Source organism: Oncorhynchus gorbuscha, linkage group LG03 (assembly GCF_021184085.1).
Source record: "Oncorhynchus gorbuscha isolate QuinsamMale2020 ecotype Even-year linkage group LG03, OgorEven_v1.0, whole genome shotgun sequence".
NCBI lineage: Eukaryota > Metazoa > Chordata > Actinopteri > Salmoniformes > Salmonidae > Oncorhynchus > Oncorhynchus gorbuscha.
The window spans coordinates 18,713,292-18,728,421 of NC_060175.1; the positions used below are offsets into that span (position 1 = coordinate 18,713,292).

General features: G+C 41.4%; 1 protein-coding gene across 2 annotated transcripts in view; it reads left to right on the top strand.

Annotated features, from left to right (window-relative positions):
• LOC124027273 (disks large-associated protein 4-like) overlaps positions 1–15,130 on the top strand; it is a 223,263-nt gene that overhangs the window by 113,744 nt on the left and 94,389 nt on the right. For both annotated transcript variants that reach the window (XM_046339736.1, XM_046339742.1), the window contains one exon: positions 8,304–8,352. The gene's annotated coding sequence lies outside the window, so the exon portion shown is untranslated. The remainder of the gene's footprint in view (positions 1–8,303; positions 8,353–15,130) is intronic.

Sequence of the window (15,130 nt, forward strand, 5' to 3'; positions counted from 1 at the left end):
GAAGGCACAGGCCGTAGCTGACATAGACACCTGCTCACACGCAGCATCTGAAGAAGGCAAAAACACGACAGGGCGGAACAAGGACACAGAACAGCAAACATCAAACAAGGATCCGACAAGGACAGAAGCGGAAAACAGAGGGAGAAATAGGGACTCTAATCAGAGGGCAAAATAGGGGACAGGTGTGAAAGAGTAAATGAGGTAGTTAAGAGAATGAGGAACAGCTGGGAGCAGGAACGGAACGATAGAGAGAGAGAGAGAGAGGGAGAGAGGGAGGGGGAGAGAGAGGGATAGAAAGAGGGAAAGAACCTAATAAGACCAGCAGGGGGAAACGAATAGAAGGGGAAGCACAGGGACAAGACATGACAATCAATGACAAAACATGACATCTACGCTACTCGTGTTTGTTATATTGTTCAATATTATGTTTAATATTAACTCGGCACTTGCTTTCCTACTCCCAGTGTCCACGTTACACATAAGCACTGTTCACGACACACCTCTGATGTTGTCGGAGAGAAAATGTTGCATGTTCCTGCAATTCCACACATTTTTTCATGGGGTTCAAAGGAAATTTAGGCGTTTTAAAGCAAATTTTCTTGCAATTCTAAACTATTTGCCAGGTCTAATGTAGAGGTCGACCGATTATGATTTTTCAACGCCGATACCAATACCGATTATTGGAGGGCCCCAAAAAAAATACAGATGAATCGGCGGATTTTATATTTGTATTTATTTGTAATAATGACAATTACAACAATACTGAATGAACACTTATTTTAACTTAATATAATACATAAATAAAAATCAATTTAGCCTCAAATAAAAAATGACACATGTTCAATTTGGATTAAATAATGCAAAAACAAAGTGTTGGAGAAGTAAAAGTGCAATATGTGCCATGTAAAAAAGCTAATGTTTGAGTTCCTTGCTCAGAACATGAGAACAAATGAAAGTTGGTGGTTCCTTTTAACATGAGACTTCAATATTCCAAGGTAAGAGGTTTTAGGTTGTAGTTAATATAGTATTTATAGGACTATTTCTCTCTATACCATTTGTATTTCATTAACCTTTGACTATTGGATGTTCTTATAAGCACTTCAGTATTGCCAGTGTAACAGTATAGCTTCCGTCCCTCTCCTCGCCCCTACCTGGGCTTGAACCAGGAACACATCGACAACAGCCACACTCGAAGCAGCGTTACCCATCACTCCACAAAAGCCACGGCCCTTGCAGAGCAAGGGGAATAACTACTCCAAGTCCCAGTGACGTTTGAAACGCTATTAGCGTGCACCCCGCTAACTAGCTAGCCATTTCACATCGGTTACACCAGCCATTAGGCTGATAGGCTTGAAGTCATAAACAGCGCTGTGCTTGTGAAGAGCTGCTGGAAAAAGTGCTCGAAAGTGCTGTTTGAATGAATGCTTACGAGCCTGCTGTTGCCTACCACTGCTCATTCAGACTACTCTATCAAATATCAAATCATAGACTTAAATATAACATAATAAAACACAGAAATACGAGCCTTTGGTCATTAATATGGTAGAATCCGTAAACTATCATCTCGAAAACAAGACGTTTATTCTTTCAGTGAAATAAGGAACCATTCAGTATTTTATCTAACAGATGGCATCCCTAAGTCTAAATATTCTTGTTACATTGTACAACCTTCAATGTTATGTCACAATTACGTAAAGTTCTGGCAAATTAGTTCGCAATAAACCAGGCTGCCCAAACTGTTGCATATACCCTGACTCTGCGTGCAATGAACGCAAGAGAAGTGACACAATTTCACCTGGTTAATATTGCCTGCTAACCTGGATTTCTTTTAGCTAAATATGCAGGTTTAAAAATATATACTTCTGTGTTTTGATTTTAAGAAAGGCATTGGTGTTTATGGTTAGGTACAGTCGCGCAAATGCGCTTTTGTTAAATCATCCCCCAGCGTTGCATCGATTATATGCAACGCAGGACATGCAAGATAAACTAGTAATATCATCAACCATGTGTGGTTAACTAGTGATTATGATTGATTGATTGTTTTTTATAAGATAAGTTTAACGCTAGCTTCTACTGCATTCGCTTAACAAGCAGTCTCCTCGTGGAGTGCAATGAGAGGCAGGTGGTTAGAGCGTTGGACTAGTTAACCATAAGGCTACAAGATTGAATCCCAGAGCTGACAAGGTAAAAATCTGTCGTTCTGCCACTGAACAAGGCAGTTAACCCACCGTTTCTAGGCAGTCGTTGAAAGTAAGAATGTGTTCTTAACTGACTTGCCTAGTTAAATAAAGATTAAATAAAGGTGTAAAAAATAAAAATAATAATTGCCGTCCAAAAATACCGATTACCGATTGTTATGAAAACTTGAAATTGGCCTTAATTAAACGGCCATTCCGAATAATCGGTTGACCTCTAGTCTAATGTAATAGTTGAGTGACTCGAACATTACTACAAAATCTATGACCTAAAACACCTAGCTAAAAAACATTGTTTTAATCTGGGCATTTTGGGACATTTCTGATAGGTTATAAATAGGAATACAATGACAGGCCTGACAAGAGAACACTCACACTTGTTATTTCAGGGTCAGTAAGCAGTGTATGGTGATCAGGGTCTCACACACACACACACACACACACACACACACACACACACACACACACACACACACACACACACACACACACACACTAAGGCTGTAGTGCCCTTGCCTCCACTTGTATCCTCCTGTAGTATATCCTCTATGCATGGCTACACACACACACACACACACACACACACACACACACACACACACACACACACACACACACACACACACACACACACACACACACACACACACACACACACACACACACACACACACACGCAATCTTGCATAATGAAGAACACACACTTCACCCCAAGCCCCAGTCAAGCCCAGGTGTGAAAGCACCCTGCTGTTGAAAGGAATCTGAGCCAGCAAAAACTATAACGGAACAATTTGACAACCCCTAACAAACGTTGAAGTTGTTACACAACAGCTTTTTAATACAGATGAAGATGAGATGTTGTGAAGCCAGTTGGTACCTTTGTTCTCTATACTCTCAGGTGCAAAGAGAGAGAAAGATGAACGTAGGCCAGGGATGTACAGTACAGTACGGTTGAGTACAGTACCGACTAGTACAGTACAGAATAGAATAGTACACAATAGAATAGTACACAATAGAATAGTACAGTACATATTAGTACAGTACACAATATAATAGTACACAATAGAATAGTACACAATAGAATAGTACAGTACATATTAGTACAGTACACAATAGAATAGTACACAATAGAATAGTACAGTAAACAATAGAATAGTACAGTACATATTAGTACAGTACACAATAGAATAGTACACAATAGAATAGTACAGTACACAATAGAATAGTACAGTACATATTAGTACAGTACAGAATAGAATAGTACAGTACAGACTAGTACAGCACAGAATAGAATAGACAGTGCAGAATAGTACAGAATAGAATAGAATAGTACAGTACAGACTAGTACAGTACACAATAAAATAGTACAGTACAGACTAGTAAAGTACAGTATAGACTAGTACAGTACAGACCAGTACAGTATAGTATAGTACAGAATATTACAGTAATGTATAGTATAGTACACTACAGAATAGTACAGTACAAAATAGTGCAGAATAGTATAGTACAGTACAGTACAGTACAGAATTGTACAGTGCAGTATAGTACAGTGCAGAACAGTATATAATAGGGCAATACATAATAGTACAGTACAGTGTTTAGAGCATTGGACTAGTAACCGAAAGGTTGCAAGTTCAAATCCCCGAGCTGACAAGGTACAAAAGCTGTCGTTCTGCCCCTGAACAGGCAGTTAACCCACTGTTCCTAGGCCGTCATTGAAAATAAGAATTTGTTCTTAACTGATTTGCCTAGTAAAATAAAGGTAAAATAAAAATAAATAAAAAAACAGAATAGTACAGTGCCAAATAGTACAGTACAGTACAGAATAGTACAGTACAGAATAGTACAGTACAGTACAGAATAGTACTGTACAGAATAGTACAGTACAGTACAGAATAGTACTGTACAGAATAGTACAGTACAGAATAGTACTGTACAGAATAGTACAGTACAGTACAGAATAGAACAGTACATAATAGTACAGTACACTACAGTACAGATTAGTATAGAACATAATAGAATAGTACAGAATATAATATTACAGTACAGGATAGTACAGTACAGACTAGGACAGTACAGAACAGTACAGTACATAATAGAACAGTACAGTACAGAATATAATAGTACAGAATATAATAGGACATTACAGAATATAATAGTACAGAATAGAACAGTACATAATAGCACAGTACAGATTAGTATAGTACATAATAGAATAGTACAGAATAGAATAGAATAGTACAGTACAGACTAGGACAGTACAGAATATAATAGTACAGAATAGAACAGTACAGTACAGAATATAATAGTACAGAATATAATAGGACAGTACAGGATATAATATTACAGAATATAATAGGACAGTACAGAATATAATAGTACAGAATATAATAGGACAGTACAGGATAGAATAGTACAGAATATAATAGGACAGTACAGAATATAATAGTACAGAATATAATAGGACAGTACAGGATATAATAGTACAGAATATAATAGGACAGTACAGGATAGAATAGTACAGAATATAATAGGACAGTACAGAATATAATAGGACAGTACAGGATATAATAGTACAGAATATAATAGGACAGTACAGGATATAATAGTACAGAATATAATAGGACAGTACAGGATATAATAGTACAGAATATAATAGGACAGTACAGGATAGAATAGTACCGAATATAATAGGACAGTACAGGATATAATAGTACAGAATATAATAGGACAGTACAGGATAGAATAGTACAGAATATAATAGGACAGTACAGGATAGAATAGTACAGAATATAATAGGACAGTACAGAATATAATAGTACAGAATATAATAGGACAGTACAGAATATAATAGTACAGAATATAATAGGACAGTACAGGATAGAATAGTACAGAATATAATAGGACAGTACAGGATAGAATAGTACAGAATATAATAGGACAGTACAGAATATAATAGTACAGAATATAATAGGACAGTACAGAATATAATAGTACAGAATATAATAGGACAGTACAGAATATAATAGTACAGAATAGAACAGTACATAATAGTACAGTACAGTACAGAATATAATAGTACAGAATATAATAGGACAGTACAGGATAGAATAGTACAGAATATAATAGGACAGTACAGAATATAATAGTACAGAATAGTACAGTACAGACTAGGACAGTACAGAATATAATAGTACAGAATAGAACAGTACAGTACAGAATATAATAGTACAGAATATAATAGGACAGTACAGGATATAATAGTACAGAATATAATAGGACAGTACAGAATATAATAGTACAGAATATAATAGGACAGTAAAGGATAGAATAGTACAGAATATAATAGGACAGTACAGAATATAATAGTACAGAATAGAACAGTACATAATAGTACAGTACAGTACAGAATATAATAGTACAGAATAGAACAGTACATAATAGTACAGTACAGTACAGAATATAATAGTACAGTACAGGATAGATTAGTACAGTACAGACTAGTACAGTACATAATAGAATAGTACAGTAGAGACTAGTACAGTATAGTACAGAATAGGACAGTAGAGTATAGTACAGTATAATACAGTACAGTGTAGTACAGAATATTACAGTGAAGTACAGTATAGTACAGTACAGAATAGTACAGTACAATATAGTATAGTGCAGAATAATACAGTACAGAATAATACATACTAGTACAGTACAGTACAGAATAGTACTGGTGTATAGAATAGCACTGGTGTCCCCCAGGGCTCTGTTCTAGGCCCTCTCCTATTCTCGCTATACACCAAGTCACTTGGCTCTGTCATAACCTCACATGGTCTCTCCTATCATTGCTATGCAGACGACACACAATTAATCTTCTCCTTTCCCCCTTCTGATGACCAGGTGGCGAATCGCATCTCTGCATGTCTGGCAGACATATCAGTGTGGATGACGGATCACCACCTCAAGCTGAACTTCGGCAAGACGGAGCTGCTCTTCCTCCCGGGGAAGGACTGCCCGTTCCATGATCTCGCCATCACGGTTGACAACTCCATTGTGTCCTCCTCCCAGAGCGCTAAGAACCTTGGCGTGATCCTGGACAACAAACTGTCGTTCTCAACTAACATCAAGGCGGTGGCCCGTTCCTGTAGGTTCATGCTCTACAACATCCGCAGAGTACGACCCTGCCTCACACAGGAAGCGGCGCAGGTCCTAATCCAGGCACTTGTCATCTCCCGTCTGGATTACTGCAACTCGCTGTTGGCTGGGCTCCCTGCCTGTGCCATTAAACCCCTACAACTCATCCAGAACGCCGCAGCCCGTCTAGTGTTCAACCTTCCCAAGTTCTCTCACGTCACCCCGCTCCTCCGCTCTCTCCACTGGCTTCCAGTTGAAGCTCGCATCCGCTACAAGACCATGGTGCTTGCCTACGGAGCTGTGAGGGGAACGGCACCTCAGTACCTCCAGGCTCTGATCAGGCCCTACACCCAAATAAGGGCACTGCGTTCATCCACCTCTGGCCTGCTCGCCTCCCTACCACTGAGGAAGTACAGTTCCCGCTCAGCTCAGTCAAAACTGTTCGCTGCTCTGGCTCCCCAATGGTGGAACAAACTCCCTCACGACGCCAGGACAGCGGAGTCAATCACCACCTTCCGGAGACACCTGAAACCCCACCTCTTTAAGGAATACCTAGGATAGGATAAAGTAATCCTTCTCACCCCCTCCCCCCTTAAAATATTTAGATGCACTATTGTAAAGTGGTTGTTCCACTGGATGTCATAAGGTGAATGCACCAATTTGTAAGTCGCTCTGGATAAGAGCGTCTGCTAAATGACTTAAATGTAATGTAAAATGAATAGTAGAGTACAGAATAGTACAGTCCAATACAGTACAGAATAGTACAGTGTTTTTTAAATATATATTTCACCTTTATTTAACCAGACAGGCTAGTTGAGAACAAGTTCTCATTAACAACTGTGACCTGGCCAAGATAAAGCAAAGCTATGTGACAACAACACAGAGTTACACATAAACAAACGTACAGTCAACAACACAATATAAAAATCTATGTACAGTTTGTGCAAATGTAGAAGAGTAGGGAGGTAAGGCAATAAATAGGCCATAGAGGCGAAATAATTACAATTTAGCAGAACAGTGCAGTACATCACAGTACCGAATAGTACAGTACAGAATAGTTCACTACAGTACAGAATAGTTCACTACAGTACAGAATTGTACAATACAGAATAGTACAGTACAGAATAGTTCACTACAGTACAGAATTGTACAATACAGAATAGTACAGTACAGAATAGTTCACTACAGTACAGAATAGTTCACTACAGTACAGAAAGTTCACTACAGTACAGAAAAGGACAATACAGAATAGTACAGTACAGAATAGTTCACTACATTACAGAATAGGACAATACAGAATAGTACAGTACTGTGCAGAATAGTACAGTACAGAATAGTAGAGTACTATATAATACAGTAGACTACAATACAGAATAGTACAGTACAGAATAGTACAGAATAGTACAGTGAATAATAGTAGTGTTCAGAATAGTTCAGTACAGAAATAGTAGGGTACAATATATTATAGTCCTCGACAGAATAGGTCACTACAGAATAGCACAGTACACTGCAGTACAGAATAGTACAGTACAGAATAGTATTGTACAGTACAGAATTGTGCAGTACAGACTAGTACAGTACAGACAAGAGGAAACGCATGACATGCTGTTGCTTTGGCTTGATGGCTTGGTCCTAATCAGAAGGTTCCCCTAAAGACTTGTCTAGGATGAGATAATTATGATTTAATGTTGTCTTAGAAGTCAGGTGTGTGTGTGTGTGTGTGTGTGTGTGTGTGTGTGTGTGTGTGTGTGTGTGTGTGTGTGTGTGTGTGTGTGTGTGTGTGTGTGTGTGTGTGTGTGTGTGTGTGTGTGTGTGTGTGTGTGTGTGTGTGTGTGTGTGTGTGTGTGTGTGTGTGTGTGTGTGTGTGTGTGTGTGTTACTCAGGGATTTTCCATAGCAACAGCGTGTTTTGAGTTTACCTAAATTACATTAGTTATTCCCTTTACATTACTAAACTCATAATTGTTCTATTTTTCTTTGACAGGAAACTCCTTCCTATCGAGACCTTGGCTCCCCAAGAATGAGCTGTCAATGTAAGTACCTGGGTTGAATAAATTATTGAATGAATGAGTGAATGGGTGAATGGATGAATGAGTGAGTGAGTGAATGAATGCCCTGATTGAAGATCATAGGAACACATTCCCAAATGCAGATCAATAGAGTGCAAATGCAGCCCAGTCTCATCAGTTTATGTATATTGGCGGCTTTGGTGCAGTCTTTTCATTAGACCATCTTCCGTACCAGGATAGAAAAAGCAGCATTCAAAATGGATGATCAGGGCTGCTTTCAAGGAGTGGCACTGCTTGTCGTCGTAACCTTCAGGCCTGTCTCCCTGACCCTTGGAAGGAGACGTTGTGATTCCTGTGTTGAGGAAAATCAAGTTTCCATCTGCAGGTTGGGTACCTGGGTATTCTGAATTTCCCATAGAATTGCAGTCCATGTCATCAGAACTTTTCATTATAGCCTCAGATCAAAACATATGTCTTTATTCATAAAACGCTGATCTAGGATCAGTCTGTCCATGTTATCTTATTCATTATGATCTGACAGGCAAAGTTGATCCTAAATCAGCACTCCAGAAGCTTTTTGAAAGTGACATGGTCTGAAAGTGGAGAAAAGTATCGTCAAATATATGTTGCTAGTCTCTCTCAGACCTTGTTGCTAGTCTCTCTCAGACCATGTTGCTAGTCTCTCTCAGACCATGTAGCTAGTCTCTCTCAGACCATGTTGCTAGTCTCTCTCAGACCATGTAGCTAGTCTCTCTCAGACCATGTTGCTAGTCTCTCTCAAACCATGTAGCTAGTCTCTCTCAGACCATGTTGCTAGTCTCTCTCAGACCATGTTGCTAGTCTCTCTCAGACCATGTAGCTAGTCTCTCTCAGACCATGTTGCTAGTCTCTCTCAGACCATGTAGCTAGTCCCTCTCAGACCATGTTGCTAGTCTCTCTCAGACCATGTAGCTAGTCTCTCTCAGACCATGTAGCGAGTCTCTCTCAGACCATGTTGCTAGTCTCTCTCAGACCATGTAGCTAGTCTCTCTCAGACCATGTAGCTAGCCTCTCTCAGACCACGTAGCTAGTCTCTCTCAGACCATGTAGCTAGCCTCTCTCAGACCATGTTGCTAGTCTCTCTCAGTCAAGAGACAGACCCATAGCATCCTTCTATCCAGTCAGTCAGTCAGTCAGTGTCTTTGAGTTTATCTTGTCCCAGTCTGTCTTTCTATCTTTTTGACCATTTGACCGTCTGTCTGTCTTTCTATCTTTTTGACCATTTGACCGTCTCTGTCTGTCTGTCTGTCTGTCTGTCTGTCTGTCTGTCTGTCTGTCTGTCTGTCTGTCTGTCTGTCTGTCTGTCTGTCTGTCTGTCTGTCTGTCTGTCTGTCTGTCTGTCTGTCTGTCTGTCTGTCTGTCTGTCTGTCTGTCTGTCTGTCTGTCTGTCTGTCTGTCTGTCTGTCTGTCTGTCTGTCTGTCACAATCTATACAGTCTTTCTCTCTCTCTCTGTCTGTCTCCATCTTGGCTCTGTCCATCTTATGTAACCCCCAACTTAAGGCCCATTTCCAAAGCTTTCAAATGCATCTTCCAGTTGACACTGAGCCATTGATTACTTCCATTGAGCGAGCATGGATGGGTCGGTGGGTGGATGGATGGACGGATGCAGTTCCATTGTTTTTGAATAGGTCCTTGGTATAAAAACATCCCAGCCTGTCCTCCCTCCGGGAATGAGGACAGAGGAGAGGAACGGAGGAGAGAGGAAGGTGGAATAGAAAGAGAGAAATGTAATTGATGCATTTGTCTGTCTCCACTGTCGCAGCCGGGGGAGTAGACTGATTGGCAATTTCCTTGAGTCAGAGAGCAGAACTTCTCTTCCCTACCTCCTTCTCCTCTATCTCTTTCTCCCCTTTTCCTTCATTATGTTCTCATCCTATCCTCTTGGACTCAAAAACAACAAACAAACAACACATATGATCTACTGTACCTCAACTTGCCTACTGTACCTCAACTTGCCTACTGTACCTCAACTTGCCTTCTGTACCTCAACTGGCCTACTGTACCTCAACTTGCCTTCTGTACCTCAACTTGCCTACTGTACCTCAACTGGCCTACTGTACCTCAACTTGCCTACTGTACCTCAACTTGCCTACTGTACCTCAACTTGCCTTCTGTATCTCAACTGGCCTACTGTACCTCAACTTGCCTTCTGTACCTCAACTTGCCTACTGTATCTCAACTGGCCTACTGTACCTCAACTTGCCTTCTATACCTCAACTGGCCTACTGTACCTCAACTGGCCTACTGTACCTCAACTGGCCTACTGTACCTCAACTTGCCTACTGTACCTCAACTGGCCTACTGTACCTCAACTTCCCTACTGTACCTCAACTTGCCTACTGTACCTCAACTTGCCTACTGTACCTTACTGGCCTACTGTACCTCTACTGGCCTACTGTACGTTAAGTGACCTTCTGTACCTCAACTGGTCTACAGTACCTCAACTGGCCTACTGTACCTCAACTGGCCTTCTGTACCTCAACTGGCCTGCAATACATCAACTGGCCTACAGTACCTGAACTGGTCTACTGTACCTCAACTGGTCTACAGTACCTCAACTGGCCTACAGTACCTCAACTGGCCTAGAGTACCTCAACTGGGCTACAGTACCTGAACAGGCCTACAGTACCTCAACTGCATGCTGTACCTCAACTGGCCTTCTGTACCTCATCTGGCCTACTGTATCTCAACTGGCCAACTGTACCTCAACTGGCCTTTGGTAACTCAACTAGCCTACTGTACATTCCTGGCCTACTATACTTCAACTGACCTTCTGTACCTCAAAGAGCCTTCTGTACCTCAACTGGCCTACAGTACCTCAAGGGTCCTACTTTACCTCCACTGGCCTACAGTACCTCAACTGGCCTTCTGTACCTCAACTGGCCTAGAGTACCTCAACTGGCCTACTGTACCTCAAGTGGCCTACTATACCTCAACTGGCCTACAGTACCTCAACTGGCCTACTGTACCTCAACTGGCCTACTGTACCTCAACTGGCCTCCTGTACCTCAACTGGCCTACAGTACCTCAACTGGCCTTCTGTACCTCAACTGGCCTAGAGTACCTCAACTGGCCTTCTGTACCTCAACTGGCCTAGAATACCTCAACTGGCCTACAGTACCTCAACTGGCCTTCTGTACCTCAACTGGCCTACAGTACCTCAACTGGCCTTCTGTACCTCAACTGGCCTACAGTACCTCAACTGGCCTTCTGTACCTCAACTGGCCTAGAGTACCTCAACTGGCCTTCTGTACCTCAACTGGCCTAGAGTACCTCAACTGGCCTACAGTACCTCAACTGGCCTTCTGTACCTCAACTGGCCTAGAGTACCTCAACTGGCCTACTATACCTCAACTGGTCTACTGTACCTCAACTGCTGTTCTGTACCTCAACTGGCCAACTGTACCTCAACTGGTCTACTGTACCTCAACTGCCCTTCTGTACCTCAACTGGCCTACTGTACCTCAACTGGTCTACTGTACCTCAACTGCCCTTCTGTACCTCAACTGGCCTACTGTACCTCAACTGGTCTACTGTACCTCAACTGGCCTTCTGTACCTCAACTGGCCTACTGTACCTCAACTGGTCTACTGTACCTCAACTGGCCTACCGTACCTCAACTGGCCTACTGTACCTCAACTGGCCTACTGTGCCAAATGGTTTACTGTTACTGTATATATGTATATACAGTAGTATATGCTGAGCAAGAGTGTGCAAAGCTGTCATCAAGGCCAAGGATGGTTACTTTGAAGAATCTCAAATATAAAATATATTTTGATTTGTTTAACACTTTTTTGGTCACTACATTATGTGTTATTTCATAGTTTTGATGTCTTCACTATTATTCTACAATGTAGAAAATAGTAAAAATAAAGAAAAACCCTTGAATGAGTAAGTGTGTCCAAACTTTTGCTTGGCACCAATTGCAGTCGTTGCCGTGGTGATGGGCGGCTCATCCCAGCTGATGTGTTGATAGGTTGACAGACGGCCATTAATGTATTATGGTGACATCATGAGGTGATTGGGAAACTGACTGACACAGTTCTCTGAGAGGGAGGGGCCCCTGACCCTGTCACACTACTGTCACACTGCCACCCTACTCACACTCACAAACAGGAAATGCTGAACGTGACCTCCAATACCATCTGTCAAAAGAGGAAGTGCTCTTTCCCTTTCCTTCCTGTGGAAGGTCAAGGTCATGTGACTAGATCAGAACGGCCTCCATGACCCCTGAATGCCGTGGATTGGCTTAACATTTTGAAATGGATCACAGCTATTTTGGGTTTATTGTGTAGATTTTAAAGATTTAATAGCCTAGATATGTTGTTTATTCATTAAAATAATGTTATTTGTTTATACTGCAGTTGGCATGAGATTATGTGTGTATCCTGTTGATGGAGAGATAAACTGCTGTAGTGTGAGAGCTTTGGGTTGAGCATGTGGATTTTTGGACCATGTGTAAATAGTGTAATAGGCTTTCTATTGTACTGGTATGGAATATATTCCACTTTGGTCTTAATGGAATAGTATGCACAGATGGGGTTACATCACAGAGTCATGCTGCTTTATCTGCTGGTGTGTGTGTGTGTGTGTGTGTGTGTGTGTGTGTGTGTGTGTGTGTGTGTGTGTGTGTGTGTGTGTGTGTGTGTGTGTGTGTGTGTGTGTGTGTGTGTGTGTGTGTGTGTGTGTGTGTGTGTGTGTGTGTGTGTGTGTGTGTGTGTGTGTGTGTGTTTGCGCGTCTCTATTAGCCTCAGCTCTGCTCTAAGCGCGGCACTTTGGGATAGCTGCCCATGTCCGTTTTATCCTCCCTTGCTAAATAAACACCCATTGTGCTACACACACACACACACACACACACACACACACACACACACACACACACACACACACACACACACACACACACACACACACACACACACACACACACACACACACACACACACACACACACACAATCATGAGAGGCTGAAAGTAAAATAGCACAAGACTGGGACAACCTCATAACGTTTTGCTCCAAACTGCCGCAACAGACGTCAGCATTGCCTAATTTAAAGGGAAGCTCTCTTGAAATAGAGTGAGTTCCAATCTGGGATTCAAGTACACTACCCTGTTGACTTCACTCTCTTCAATCTGATTGGACTGGATTGGGGTAAGGAAGTGTCATAACAACATCTATCCACCTCAAATCCACAAGGGGAAGTCAACAAGGTTAGAGGGTAAGGATTTAGGTTTTCAGAGTGGAACTCAGACCATGCTCTCTACTTGTTCAGAGTGGACCTCAGCCCTGCCATCTACTTGTTGTCACAGATGAGAGGTAAACACATTTCATGGCTAAATCACCACTTGTTGAAGCATCGCTTTTAAGCTGTTAGTTCATTCTCTCTGTTGCGGCTTATAACTTGCGATATATCTGAGATTCAGAATAGGAGCTATAGACAGTATTAGGTAAACACACTTGTGTATACCTATCTTATGCCATATATACACTGAATGTACAAAACATTGGGAACACCTGCTTTTTCCATGACATAGACTGACCAGGTGAAAGCTATGATCCCGTATTGATATCACTTGTTAAATCAACTTTAATCAGTGTAGATGAAGGGGAGGAGACAGGTTAAAGAATTATTAAGCCTTGAGACAATTGACACATGGATTGTGAATGTGTGCCGCTCAGAGGGTGAATGGCCAACCAAAAAGATTTAAATGCCTTTGACTGGGGTAGTAGGTGCCAGGCTCACTGGTTTGTGTCAAGAACTGCAATGCTGCTGTGTTTTTCACACTCAACAGTTTCCGGTGTGTTTCAAGAGTGGTCCATCACCCAAAGGACATCCAGCCAACATGACACAACCGTGAGAAGCATTGGAGTCAACATGGGCCAGCATTCGATGGGCCAGAGTCCATGCCCCGATGAATTGAGGCTATTCTGAGGGCAAAAGGGGGTGTAACACAATATTAGGAAGTTGTTCCTAATGTTTTGTACAGTCAGTGTATATGCCATAGCATGAGGCAAATAATTGCCCAGCACCAATTTATTTGTATTATACTAATTTAAAATGATCATTAGTTCCATTGCTGTAAATGGCTCTACCTTCCGTTAACAGACCCAAATTAAATCCATTCCACACAGCCACGCTAAATACTTATAATTCCGTGTTCACAGCTTTTAAATTAACAATTTTTTGAGAGCACAGAAGTTCTCCATCCGTCCCCACCATTGCTGGTGAAGCAATGCTTTTGTCTATCAGTGTGTGTGTGTAGGTGGGTGTGTGCGTGTGCGTCTGCCTCATGGTCTTCAGAGATTGGCTGAAATGAATTGGCCATCCCTCAAAACAGAGGAGTGGTACATTAATAGCTGTGAAAATAGTCCAGAGCCCAGTACTGAGGTATACAGCGTATACAGCGTAGTGTAATTAGGACACGGTTAGCACAAGCTACTGCTGCCTCACACACAAGACTGCCCACAGACACACACACACACATATTTAGTTAAATAAACAATCTCAGAACACACACATAGTCTACATATTGTATCTTCTTTCATCTTCTCTCTTTCTCTTGTCATTGATTTTTCTTTTGCCCTCCAGCTCTCTATTTTCTCCTCCTTCTCTCCCTTTCTCTCTCATCATATCCCTTCATCCTTCTCTCCCTTTCTCTCTCATCATATCCCTTCATCCACCTCTCCCTTTCTCTCTCAGCATATCCCTACATCCATCTCTGCCTTTCTCTCTCAGCATATCCCTTCATCCATCTCTCCCT